Consider the following 15004-nt stretch of genomic DNA (forward strand, 5'->3'; position numbering starts at 1 on the left):
CATATGAGTGACATCATGTGGTATTTCTCTTTCTTAGCCTGACTTATTTATTTCACTTAGCATAATACCCTCTAGATCTTCCATGTCAACTCAGATGGCATGATCTCATCCTCTTTTATGGCTGCACAGGATTCCATTGTATATATGGATACCACATCTCCTTTACCCGTGCATCTATCGGTGGACACTATGTTATCTCCACATCCTGGCTATTGAAAATAATGATGCAATAAACATAGGAGTGCATATGTCTTCTCAAATTAGTGTTTTTGTTTTTTGTATTCTTCGGGTAAATACCTATAAGTGGAATTACTGGACCATATGGTAGTTTTATTTATTTATTTATTTAGAAAGTTTTACTTTTAATTTTTGAGTAGCCTCCATATTGTTTTGCACTGTGACTGTAACAATTTATACTCCCACCAATAGTGCACAAGGGTTCTTTTATCTTTATCTTTTTTTTTAATATTTTATTTATTTAAAGAGAAGAGAAAGAGAAGAGAGAGAGAGAGAAGAGAAAGAGAGAGAGCAGGAGTGAGTGGGAGCATAGGAGCAGGAGGAGGGAGAAGCAGATTCTCTGCTGAGCAGAGAGCCCAATGTGGGACTTGATCCTAGGACCCTGAGATCATGACCTGAGCCAAAGGCAGATGCTTTACTTACTGAGCCACGCAGGTTCCCCAAGGCTTCCTTTTTCTCCACAACCTTGCCAACACTTGTTATTTCTTTTTTGTAACAGCCATTCTGACAGGTATAAGGTGATGCGTCCTGGTTTTGATTTGCATTTTCCTGAAAATTAATGATATTGAGCATCTTTTCATGAGAGGGAGAGTTGGGGGCGGGTGGCAGAGGAATAGGGAGAAGGGAAAGGGAGAAACTGAACAGGGAGCCCAATGCAGGGCTTGATCCCAGGACTCAGATAGTGACCTGAGCCAGACAGACATTTAACCAACTATGCCACCCAGGCTTCCCCCTTTGCTCATTTTTTACTCTTTTTTTTTTTTTTTTTTTTTTTGGTGTGTGTGTGTGTTGAGTTGTATGAATGAATTTCTTACATATTTTAGATATTAACCCTTTATTGAATCTATGGCTTGCAAATGTTTTCACCCATTTCGTGGATTACCTTTTTGTTTTGACGAGTATTTCCTTTGCTATATAGAAGCTTTTTAGTTTGATGTAGGCCCATTTGTTGTCTTTTGCCCTTGTTTCCCTAGACTTTGGAGACAGATCCACAAATATGTTGCTAAGACTGATGTCAATGAGTTTACCACCCATGTTTTCTCTAATACTTTTATAGTTTCAGGACTTACATTAAAATCTTTTATCCATTTTGAGTTAATTTTTGTATATAATGTAAAATTGTGGTCAAATTTTATTCTTTTGCATGTGAATGTCCACTTTTCCTTAAATTTATTAAAAAAACTGCTCTTTCTCCATTGTATGTTCTTGGCTCTCATGTCATAGATTAATTTTTCTCATGTGTTAACTTCTGGGCTCTCAATTCTGGGCTTTTGTCTGTGTGTCTGTTACTATATTAATACCATCCTGTTTTGATTACTATAGCTTTTATGTATAGTTTGAAATCAGGGAGTATGTTATCTCCTTCTTTGTTCTTCTTTCTCAAGATTACTTCTACTATTCAGGATCTTTTGAGGTTCTCTACAAATTTTAGAATTATTTTTTCTAGCTCTGTGAAGAATAATGCCCCTTGAATTTTGATAGGTATGAGCAATTTCATTAGTTTTCTGAGTCAGCCTTTTATTTCATAAATGTGCCTGTGTATACATGTGTGTATGTTATATGCATTATACATATTTATATATGAATGTACTGTGCATATACTGTACACATAGCTTATATTACATTGTTTCAAAATAGAAAAACTAATATTACATATATTTTTTCTAGTAAGATACTTGTTATTAGGGTCTTAAATATCCATGAAAACACCATAAAAACTATTTACAAAATCCTATTCCATCTAAGTTGCAGCTATAATCAAGTGTTCTATTGTTAGTTCATTTTGCCTTTTTTTTTTTTAATGAAGCTTGAACAGCATGAAATGAACCTGTTACAGTAGATGAGATTTAGTATTCCTAATTAAAATATATATGTATAGTCTTTAGAATAAATAGCTTTGTAAGTTGTCACATTTTTCTCTGAATTTTGCTGGAAATAAAACTAGTCTTTTAGGCTTTATTTTACATTTGTATTGGCTAGCGCGATGAAATTTTCTAGCATTCTGTTTCTTCAGGCAAGTATTCCAACTCTTGAAGAAGGAAATGAAATGTAATTATCTCATATTTCACCACTATATTGCAGGCATAGAAACCCAAGATATGTAATATACTTATCAAACACAATTCCCACTGTTTATCTGTTTCCTCATTTATGAGTTCTTTGAGGAAAAAGACCAAATTTTTAATAATTTTGTTTTTCCAGTGCCTGGCATAGTACCTGAACATAGTGGATTTTGGAGTAGTTTATTTGTAAAACTTTATATGAGAAGAGGTGGCTAGGCCAAGAACTAGGGACATCAAAAAAAAAATAATAATAACGGTGACTTCACTTCATCTGTCCCCCTCACCATGTCTATCCCTACTAGAACACCTAGCCCTTGGTTGTTAAAATACATTGGTTGCATTTCATCTAGCATTAGTTAAGTCTACTTCAGGAAGAGGAAATATCAGTGTCAATATTGACTGTGGGAGTGGGTCAGTTTGTATGTTGTTTGCTAACACAGAGACCAAGAACTGTGGTCTTTTGTTTTGGGGTTTTTGTTTTGTTTTGTTTTGTAAGTGTACCTTTGAAAGAATTCTTCCTGTCTTCTTTATTCCAAATCTGTGCGTGGGTATTTCCTAATACGATGTTGACCCCCCTGACAGAGAGATGGTATTTTCTTTCTAGTCAACAACTGGTCTTCTCCCATATCTGGTAAAGTATTAAAGATTTTAAGTATTCACATTGATAATTCATTAAGCTGACCTCTAGCAAAATATGGATTTCTGAAGTTTAGTCTGTTTCTGTGCACAGACTTCCCCATGGTTTATATGTTTTACAATGAATTCTACTTTCCAATCTTCTTGTCACCAATTTTATTCTTTCTGATCAGTCTTTTCTGTTGCTCTCTCTGGAGTCTCATTTCAGTTGGCCTCATAAAAAATATATTAGTTATCATCCTAAAAGACTCCCAGCTTCTGTTTCTGTGCCCGTCTGTCTACATGCAGACTGCTCTAACAGGCATCAACTAGCTCTGCTTGCTCAAGTTTACTGGGGTCCAGGATTATTATTCAAGGTAGCTTCTCCAGGCCCCAATGAACCCCTGGCCTTGTGCTAATGGGTTTTTCTCCTGAAGATGCAAATAATGGCTGCCTAAAGTCCTGTTTTAATTGTCTCAAAATGAGGCAATCTGGCATCCTTGCAGAGTCATCAATAATCCTCTGGAACTACTTACAGAAATACTCTATCAAGATTTTTTTTGAGACTTGTAGTAAAAAATGTGCAATACCAAATAGCCACCATAAACCAGATCACATCTGTAGGAGGACGTTTGCTGAAAGAAGCTTCTGAGTATCCCATTTCACTGTAGATATAATTATAAATCATTAGTATTACTCTAGTGTGAGGTTTAGGACTCAAACATACTATCCAGAGAGCCAATGTAAAGTTAGGACTTTAGGAAATTGAAAAGTGAGGCTTATTTGTGCCACAGTCAGATCAATCATGCTTATTTTTTTTTTTTTTTTGAAAACTGGACAGCTATATGTAGAAGAATGAAACTCGACCATTCTCTTACACGGTACACAACGATAAATTCGAAATGTATTTTATTTTTTTAAACCATACTGGGTAAACTACATTCTATCACTATTTAAAGGTATTATTTCAAAACTACCCAGAACTTCAAGCACTTTGATAATTTATACCTAGGATTAGAAGAGTAAATACAGTAAATTAGAGTAGTAAAGAGTTCTTGACAAAAAATTCAACTTCACTACTACATATTAAATAGAGTGTAGCTAACCCATTATGGAAAGTTAAATGCAGAGAATAAAGGTGTTAATGTTAATTATTTTTACTTATTTATATTTATATTTGTTTTTTTTTTTTTTTTTTTAAATTTTTTATTTTTTATAAACATATATTTTTATCCCCAGGGGTACAGGTCTGTGAATCACCAGGTTTACACACTTCACAGCACTCACCAAATCACATACCCTCCCCAATGTCCATAATCCCACCCCCTTCTCCCAAACCCCCTCCCCCCGGCAACCCTCAGTTTGTTGTGAGATTAAGAGTCACTTATGGTTTGTCTCCCTCCCAATCCCATCTTGTTTCATATTTGTAATTGGCATTTTGTAATTATATATTGTAAAAAAATTGTAATATTTATATTTATCATTATATACTCAAATGTAGTCTCTGAATCATAATAAGAATTCAATAAATATTTATCAAACACATGAATTAATGAATAAAAATTTTAATATCATCCTTAGTTTCCTTGATAAAAACATTGTATATAGTTTCATAGGCATCCACCTCGGCAGTAATTAGTCATTCATCCAGGAGTCTAATTTCCATAATCTTAACCCTCTGGAAAAGAGTCAAGAGTCACACACACTGTATGTGAGAATATTACACAGCTTTTGGTGTTCACAAATGAGTAACTCTGGTACTACAGATATCAAATAGCATTGTGCTTAAGAATCAAATAGAAAAAAACATGCAAAACACAGCTGCTTAACATTTTAAAGTGTAGATAAACAAAGAGGTAACTTTCAGTCATACAGAATATTCATTTTTACTAAAATCTTATATAATGCCATTCCTTGATAAATAAGTTATTTTTTTCATTAAGAGGATTTTGATGAAAAGGAGATTCTGGAGAAGAAGAAGGGTAGGAAGAATATGTGTCATGATTCATCATTCTCAAAGTGTAGATGGTGACTGGATTATTTAGTGAGCCAGGCACACAGAAGGCTAATCAGTGAAAATAGAAATTAGCTGATTAAGCATTCTTAGATGACTGAGAGAAAGCATGTTATAAAAATAGAGAAATTGGAAAAAAATCATTTATCCTGTTCAGCATTATTCTTCCAGAAAACTTTATTTAAAACATTTATGGAGGAAAAGTTTCTTCCTTATTTCCAGGGGAAAATAACATTAGAACAACTTCTCTTAGTAACCTATATTATCTCTTAACAATCTCTATTCTCAAGAGGCACTTCCTAATTTTGAATCCAAAATTTTGCTGAGTGACAAGCTGATAAATTATCCATACAAATATTGAAATATTTACCAGCTTATTTTTCAACTTTTTATTTCTTTTCATGGTTCTCTATTTAATGTTTACACTTTTTGGGGGCACATTTTTCTGCATTCTTTGAATCAATTAATAAGGGTTTCTGAGCCTCTTAAAGAGTACCTGAATGTATAATCTGCTAAATATGGAAACAAGTCAATTCAAAGATAATTACTGATTTTAATTTTACATCTGTATGAAATAAAAAGTCTTATGTCCCTATCTCAAACCACAGGAGAATAGGATAAAATATTAGAAACCATGTTTTTCAGATATTGGGCAACAGATAGCATAGGATGCTGATCCTAAGTGACAGAAAACAGATGAAGTAAACCCTCTGATCACCTCAGCTTCCTGCCTAGAAAAAGTTTGGGGGTTGTGACGGGAGAAAAAGAAAAAAAGCTTACAAAGAATGTGGTGGTCATTAATATGAGGAGACATAGATCAAAGTTTATGGAAGCTATGGTGCCTATAATTTGTGACTCAATATTGAAGAGAGGTTGTTGCACAGAGGAAGGGTAAAGAGATTTGAAGATCCCTCAACTCTTCAGCTGAGTACAACTCAATGCATGTGATAAAAGGAAGTTACAAATGTTGGGGAAAGAACTTCCAGAAAAGAGAAAACTGAACAATTTCCAAATCTCACACACGGCTAGGAATAGTTCATATTACCACCAGCCAAAAATTGAAAAATCTCAATAAATAAAGCATCAGACAGAATTCTCAGAAAAAATCACCTTAGTAATAAAGCTCAATTAGCCCTGGATTAGACTGCTCTGCAATGACCAGCAAAGCTTAAAAGTAAATGTCAGATGTATTAAACAAATTCCAAGTAACTTAAACTACCTGTAAAAAAAAGTCCAACACTATTTACATGAATGCAAGAACTCAAAAATGTAAAATTCATACCGTTGAACATCCAAATTTCCAAACTTGCTTGGAAGCAGGAAATTTGGTCTCATAAGGAGGATAAAACTCAATCAATGCAAACTAAAAAATTACATAGATGAGGTAATTTTTAAATTGTAAATTCTAATTATAATTTTACGTAAAACAGATCCAGAAAAATAAAATGTGTTCCATATATTCAGAAAATTGAAGGGAAAACACAAACCTGTTAAGAGAGTAAAGTGAATAAAAACCAAACAAAATATACAAATGCAAATTCTAGAGAGATAAAGTTCAATAGTGATAGTGGAAAAAATAATGAAATTAGTGATGATTAGATATTGAAGAAATCAATATACTTAAGGACTTAGAAACTACCAGTATGAAGCACATAGAAAAGAAATATAAACAAAGCAATTAGCAGGTCAGTGACCTGAGGAACATTACTAAATGTACTGTAATATTCATAATTTAATTCTAAGGGGAGGAAAGAAAAGAAAGAGAAGAAAAATCTTGACGAAAAACTAAAAACTAAAAAATAAATGAAAAGAGGGCACCAGGGTAGCTCAGTGGGTTAACCCTTTGCCTTTGAACTCAGGTTATGATCTCAGAATCCTGGTATCCATTCCCACATCGGGTTCTCTGCGAAGCAGAGAGCCTGCTTCCTCCTCTCTCTCTCTCTCTCTCTCTGCCTACCTCTCTGCCTACTTGTGATCTTTGTCTGTCAAATAAATAAATAAAATCTTTTGAAAAAATGAAAAGAAACTGATGGAAACTATAAAACCAAATATCCTAGAAACTCCAAGAACCCAAAGCAGAATAAGCATAAAGAAAACCACACCAAGGCACCAGGAAAAGAAACTAGTCAGAGAACAAAAGGTAAGAACAGAGAAGGATTAAACACTTTAACATGTAACCAGTGTAAAAATTAATGAGTATTTTACATTTTTTGTACTAAATCTTTAAAACCCAGAGTGTAGTCTATACTTACAGCATCTCTTAGTATCAAGTGCTCATTAGCACATGTGGCTATTGGCCACCATATAGAACAGAATAGATATAAGTCCTGATTGTGGTGATGATTATATGATCTAGCACATTTGTCAAAACTTACCAAATTATGTGCTTAAATTTGATAATATACTCAGCATAAGACCACCCAAATCACAGTACAATATTTCCATCATACTTGAAAGTTCCCTCATGACCTTTCCAGTCAATCCCAACTGTACCCATAAAAGTTAGCACTATTTTGACTTCTGTCACCATGGCTTAGTTTTGCCTGTTCTTGACCTTTATATATGAAATCATATATCATTTATTCTTTTATAACTGTCTTATGTTATTTGACATGACATATTGAAGACTCATTCATGTTGTGTATACTGTTTATTATTTTTTTACTACTAAGTGGTATTCCACTTTATGAATACAATTTAGATATTCATTTTTCTCTTGGCAGACATTTAGGATGCTTTCAATCTTTAACCATTATGAATAAAGTCACTATGACATTCTTGTACACAGCTTTTTGCGTATGTAAAAGTATTTTTTCATAATACCTAGTAATGGAATTGCTATGTCATAGATATTGCATTCAGCGTATGTGTTGTGTTTACTAGAAAATGTCAAATAGTCTTACAAATTTTATATTCTTACCAGCAATATATAAGAATTACATTTGCTTCACATCAGTGGTGATATTTAGTATGGCCAGTCTTTATAAATTTTAGTCATTTCCAAAGGTATGCTGTAGTATCTCTTTGTAGTTTTAATCTTCATTTCCCTAATGAATGATAATATTGAGCACCTTTTCAAACATGTATTGATCATTTTGGGATGTCTGTATTTTTATTACTAATTTATAGAAGTTCTCCATTCTTTCTCTGATCATTGAAGTATCTCTAGCCTATTACTTATCTTTATGGGAGAGCATGTCAGATTTGTTTTCCATACTACTTGCATGTTTATTTAGTTTAATCTCTACTTTCTTAACTATAATGTGGATATTAATTTATTTTATTTTATTTTCCTTAAATAAGTGTGTTTCATCCATCTCACTCCCTCAGTCACATTTCTTTCTACATTAAGTTATGTCATCTCACCTTCCATCTCTTATTTGATAAGATAATTAATTCAATATATTGAAAAGGGAAAAAAAGTGATTTAAAATATTTACTTCTTTAATAACAAAATACTGTTCCAAATGATGCTTGTCTTTTTTTCCTTGTGCCAAGATTATTTAGCAGAATATTTTTCAATGCCATGTACTTTCCCCCACATTTTAGGCTGATAATGCTTCTTAAAGCCCATATGGCAAATGTTTATTGAATATTTTCAGTCTCCTACATTTCAGACTGTAAGCAAAAGGACACATTGAGGGAAACAACCACAGACCAAATTTTTCTGCTCTAATGATGATTCTGTTAGATCGAGGAAAGGGCTCCTATTTCCAAGGACTGATGACTGAGAATAAGTCTTTCAGGTCTTTCTTCGCTAGGCACTGTGCTTGAAAAGCTGCCACACAGAGAGTATACTACTCCCTTGGCTTTTATCTGTGTTTGCAGTTTTTCTTAATGACTTCCCAACCTATAATTTTCCTCTGTTATTTTGACCCTGATATTTTTTGCATCATTATGATATGTGGGCACCAATTTGATTTTTTAAAAAGCACAAGATGAGAGGTTATTGACTTGGCTGCCTCAGAAAGCAGATCATGGTCAATAGGTAAAGTGGCTTCTGACTGTGTACTACATCAAATGGGTTTTGTAATACTTATCATATCACATTAGAGTTAGCTTATTTTTTTTTTTTTAAGCGACTGCTGGCTGAACTCAGAGCTTGTTCATAGGCTGCGATAATTACCAGAACTCTTTTTGCCAACCCTTGTATTAAGCGTTCACAAGCAGTATTTCTTTTAATTCTCAAGCTAACATTTGAGGTAAGTACTATTATTACCTCTCTTTTACAGATAAGAAAACGACTGACTAAAGGTGTTAAGTTTATTGGCCAAAGTCACACAGCAAGGTGAAAATAAATGAAAAGCAAAAGTCTCAGTAGGTCTTTTAAGGGTATAAAAAGCATATTGGTAGAGTCTCTCCCCTTTGTCTTCATCATTTTTTTGCAGACTCAACTCAATATTGTTCAAGATGAGTTGCCTGAGTAACACTTTTTATGGTGATTAATTTGTATCCTATGCTTTCCTGAGCACTGACATTCTAATGGTGACAGTAAGTCATCATGGATAAAGAGTACACGGATGGTGACACAGTCAGAATCCGAATCTCTCCTGTCCTAATGCTCTGATTTCCTTTTTTTTTTTTGATTTGTAAAACTATTTAATAATATCACTTGTGGTGCTCTTCAAAATTCCAAAATAATAATGCAAATTCATATGTAATTAATTATTCTTTTTTTTAATTACTGAAAGGCAAGAGCTAATAAAAAAAACTGCTCTGTGAAGTGACTCTTTTTCTACTTTTAAAATTACTCACAATATCTTAATATAAGTGAATAAAATGAACTTTTTTGTTAAAGACATTGTATAGGCAAAGTAGGGAAAACATAAACCTTTCAGTCTTAGAACATTTGTACAAGTAAAATATAATCACTTTTATTAAACTAGACAGATCAACAAAGAAGTAAGTTTAAAAGAGCTGTCCTGAAATCTCAGTACCATGCAGTTCTTATCTTACCATTTTTTTCCCATAAAGACATGACAGGAACGATAAAAATAAAATAATTCCAGACATATACTGGTGGAGGTATGTGGGGTGGGCGAGATGCAAATCATTCAGCCACTCAATAGAATCCACCCCGTTTTAATGAATGCTATAATGCTCTCTAATGCTAGACATTTTACAGCTTCAAATACCTTAAGTTCTTATTTATATTCTAGATGTGAATTTCTTGACAGTTCCTAATGATTTTTCCAAAAATCATCTGATTCTTTCAGATAACATACCCCGCTAAATGGAAATATTTTAGAGTACATAAAAGGCCTACTAATAGCATACTTCAAGGTTGACAAACTTTTTCTGTACAAACCCTGGTAGTAAATAGTTTAGGCTGTATGGATCATACAGACTCTGTCAGACCTTCAGAAGTCCTTTCTTTGCAGGGTAAAAAGAACTTAAAAAGTAAAAGGTCCTGAAAACAATAACTATGCAGACTATGAGACTGCAAAGCAATCTCAATAATTAATGGGTAAATTATGATTGCTCCGTAGCCTTTAAAATTTTTGTCAAAACACCAAATAGTCATAGCCACTTGTAAATGTACAGGAGATTCTAAAAAATAGTAGAACCAATGTTTATCTAGAATACTGTGACTTCAGACATTGAAAATGTGGACAATTACATTTTTTAAAAAATTATTATTCTGTTTGTGATAGTATATTATAGTTTTGGAAATGTTTACCATTGGATAAAGGGCACATGGGATCCGTCTGATTATTTTTTAGCACTGCATGTGAATTTACAATTCTCTGAAAAGACTGAATAAAAAAACTTAGAAGTAGTTTGAACAATACTTGCTCTCTTCTTATTGTATAACTAAATATATGGAATGAACATTTTCTCTGTGCCTTGGTAAATTGCCATACTTCTTTCTAAGTTTGCATCAGCTGCCAATATTTTATCTTTTGATCTTTCAATTTCAATAAAATATCTCCAAATTTTCTTTGGTTATGAGTTTTTTGCCAACATCACTTCCTTTGAGACATCTTCATCATTTTCATCACACCCACTTTACTTACTATGTTGATAAATTCTCCTTCATCAAATTCGTCTCTGACTCTATATCTAGAGTATCTCTAATGACAGTAATGTTAACATTCTCATGGTCCTCTATTGCTTCTCTAGTTTTATTTGTTATACTCAAATTTCACATCAGCATTATTAGTTTCTATTTCTTCAAACACTTTCATCTTTTTTGGCTAAGTCTCTCTCTCTCTCTTGATTATCCATTTAAAAAAAAATCCCACATGAGTTTATCACTAGAAAAGTAGGTAGTAACACAACAATATGCTTTCTATCTATGTATCAACTGAATAGTTGATGCTCAAAGATAATTTGTTGATTGGTCATTGATTATGGTATGTATTTGTTATTTATACAGTGATTTGGGGACTGAAGAGCTAGCAGAAAAGTTTGTGCTTGATGGAATTACAGTTACTATAACATGGTAACTGAAACTTGAACCATGTTCTTGGGAGCTTGGTGTTATCTAAATAAACTGTGGTCGCTGAAATTTGTACACATCAGAACCATGCAAAGCAAGGCCTGCCTGTACTTAACCCTGACATTGCAGGGTGAAAGCAGCTGTGCAAAATGTGTAATTATATAGGCACCGTTGTGTTCCAACAAAACTTTATCTACAAAAACAGCTGGCAAGATTTGTCTTGAGTGTCATAGTTTGAGTCTGCTGTGTTAAGTGGCCAAACTAGCAAGTCTTCTTGCTTTGCAGTTTTTGACCTTGTTACAAAGTCCTTCTTGCACAGCCCCTCATCCAAAGCTGGCTTCTGCCTCACCAACTAAATGAATAAGAACAATATTCCCAAGTGTGGAATATGCTGTCTCCATAGCCTCAAGAAACCAAATAAAGGCAGTCCTTCTTTCTTGGTAATGGGAGATCTTAGTTGCAATAATTTATTCTTTGTTATGGATGGCATATTTTGGTATATTCCAGTTCACTGGACACATAAACACTTCACTAATATCGGTAACTCCTAAATCTCTCTAGGTTTTAAACTCCTATTTCTTGACCATGTGTTTTTTTTTTTTTCACCGAAGTAGACAGCATGCTACTTCTTACTCATCATGTCCAAGTAACACAATGCCAACCATATTACTACAATTCTACAGAATATCCATTGGATCCTGGTCCTTTTGGACTATCATATTATAGAAAGAAGGAGAGTTAACATACATATCACAATACATACTTTTTTCATTCTATGTGATTGTTAGCGACCTCTGATTCACCTTCCTGATAGAGAGGGAATAAAATATTTTCTTCAAATAATGACTACATCTCATTTACCTAAATTTACACTAATGTGCTTTAACTACTCCTACCAGGAAAACAGCAGTTGGGTTCTATTTCTTAGTTGAATTTTTGATAGTCTGTTATTAAACTTCAGGATCCCTCTGGCTTTTATAGTGACTACCCTACCTAGTAAATTAAATGAGATCATGATAACGACTACCACTCCCATGTCCTTTAAGACTACAAGGGTGACACTAATCTACCATTCCTTTTAGATTTTAATTTACTGTCTTGGTCAAGTTGTTGAAGGGACAGTTCCAGGAACTTGCTATGGCCTTTCCTATTATAATTTACCTCACAGGATCAATGGGAAGGCATGGCAATTCTAATAACATTGCTTCAAAAATCTTTCAGACTCCACCTATTCTGTCTCCTTTAAATCTTGGTAGTCTGATCACTAGATGATGCAGTGAAAGTAAAGCTATATGCCTTTCAGGGCTATGTCAGAAAAGGCCATGCACTATCCACCTATTTCCCATGAAATGCTTGTTGGGAAAAAACAGCTTTCATGTAAGAACTCCAAATACCCTAGAGACTTAACATATACTATTATAGATAACATCCTCACCTGAGCTCTTAAACAACAGCCTGTATCAGATGGTATCCAAGTGAGTGAGTTATCTTGGATATCTAATCCATTTGAGTCTTCAGATGACTATGGTCTCAGACAACATCTGACCACACCAGCATGAGAAGTCTTGAGTAAGAACTGCCCAACCAAGTTCTTGCTGAATTCCTGATCCTCAAAACATGAGATATACAAAATTTTTATTTTAAGCCACTAAGCTTTGGGATAATTTGTGATATGCAATAGTAACCAGAAGAAAGGATTCTATCAACTAACAAATATGGTGCGCATTTTGATTGTATGTTTGAGGACTTAGAAAATTACTAACTGGAGTGTCTGTGGAACAAGTGAAGCCAGAGTGAAATGAACCTGAGCCAGATTCACTTATTATACATTTATTATTTCTCTGCCATATACTGCCAGGAAATGATTATTGAGTTAATATTCAGAAATTATTTGGGGGAAGAACTAAGACAACCATTGCACATTTCCTATGCTGTTACAGGGTGCTAGAGACCCAGCCTCCCATTCACCCTGTGAGTTCCAAGTCTATAAACTGACTTGAGTGTACAAACTGGGCAAGGCATCATGACTTTCATTAGGGCTGCTTTTCTTGATTTCCTTTTCAACCAGTATGGATAATGCTTGCTTTGCTTTGTTTTATTTTGTAAATCAAGCAATGTCACTGTTGGCTACCATATAGCTTTTTCGCAAAAGCACTGTGTTCTATAAACAGTTACCATAGTGATGGCCAATTCAGTCCCTGGCTTCCACTCTTTGATACATATTTCAATAATTTCACTCATCTTTCTCCTGACAATTAAGTCTTGCCACCTGGCCTCTATTAATGTGGCATTCCATCACCTTTCTTTCAATCAGATAATAACATCTTTTAAAATCATTCCTAATCTACAGGGGATAGCCATCACAGATATTTACAGTACTGGTGTACCCCTCACTAACACTTTTCTTCCCACTTTGCTAAATGAGTTGCATTCAGGGTTCCCATAAGGTTTCACAGGTTTATGTTTTTAGGTACTCCTATTGCCCATGTTTGTGAACATTATATCTTTTCCCCACTGTTTACCAAGGTATCTCTGCATTTCTCTTTATTTAGTGAAAGGCAAACACTTTTTCCAGCCTTTCACAAGCCACCCAGTAGTAACTAGCACGATCTCCCCCTGTCCTTGTCAAAGGGCTCAATTCTATGTGACAAAAAATGTTCCTATATGAGGAAACTGTCCCTGATTTAACCATATCGTTTGTTATCCTTGCTCTAGCACCCTCCAATCTAATCCTGTGTGAAATTTCCAGGGTCCTGTCTGTAATCTTGGCTAGGTCCTACAGTTTCTTTGGCACTTAATGATTTTTTTATCCTTAAGCAGACCCAGCACTTCCTCAGCCAACTTAATCTAGCAAGGAGCAGAAGTGGAGGCATAACCTGAGAAGAGAATGCGTTGTCTTGCAAGCAGAGGTGTCTGCATCATCATGAAGTATAGATAAAAAGGTAGTTTTTGAATAGGGGGGAGTGAGACATTTCTGAAAGCTCAGAGAGTTTAAGGTTCTCTGAAGTGTCAAGGTTCTAGGGATCATTGACCATTGATGCAGATATCAACATCCTTAATCTCAGGATTCTACTCTACTCTATCGAAACCCATGTTCTCTAGCTTCAGAAAATATGAATATTTTGTGCGTATTTCTGAAGAGACATTGTAACTTTAACATATTGCTTTACAACAGTGATCAATCAAGAGTCTTTGTCTTTTTCTAGTACATTGATAGTTCCCCATGAGAGACACTGAATTCCTACATTATAATGACTACTTATTTTTTATTTCTGAAATGTTTGAGATATCGTATTACCTAATGCAGTTATTTTCACTTATTCACTACTGGTGAATTGCATTGCTCTAGCATACCAGGGCTTACCAGTACCCCCTGTACTATCAGTAATAGGATTCACCGTGGTGGCCAGCCAGTCGCCTAGCTCTAATATCCCATTTTATAGTTCACTATTTAGAAGCGCTCTTGACACCAATTGGCTTAGATCACAGTCTTCAAAAACAGTATCTAGGATAGGAATTTGTGTGCAGAAACTGTACTGGGGAAGACATACTGGAACAACAGCTGTAGGAATATGAAGGGAATAGGACAGGACAGAGGAAGAAGTTGAATTGTAATGTAGATGCAACAGAAGT

General features: G+C 34.3%; 1 long non-coding RNA gene across 2 annotated transcripts in view; it reads right to left on the bottom strand.

The window, feature by feature from the left end:
* Positions 1-15004, bottom strand: part of LOC106006356 — a 70342-nt gene that overhangs the window by 27462 nt on the left and 27876 nt on the right. The window contains exon 1 of one of the 2 annotated variants that reach the window (XR_006602404.1): positions 661-916. The exons of the other annotated variant lie outside the window; for it this stretch is intronic. This is a non-coding gene — a long non-coding RNA (uncharacterized LOC106006356). Of the gene's footprint in view, positions 1-660; positions 917-15004 lie in introns of those variants that run through there. 2 annotated transcript variants of the gene reach the window in all.

This window comes from Mustela putorius, unplaced genomic scaffold (genome assembly GCF_011764305.1).
Source record: "Mustela putorius furo isolate JIRA1106 unplaced genomic scaffold, ASM1176430v1.1 tig00003867_pilon_pilon_pilon, whole genome shotgun sequence".
Classification (NCBI taxonomy): domain Eukaryota; kingdom Metazoa; phylum Chordata; class Mammalia; order Carnivora; family Mustelidae; genus Mustela; species Mustela putorius.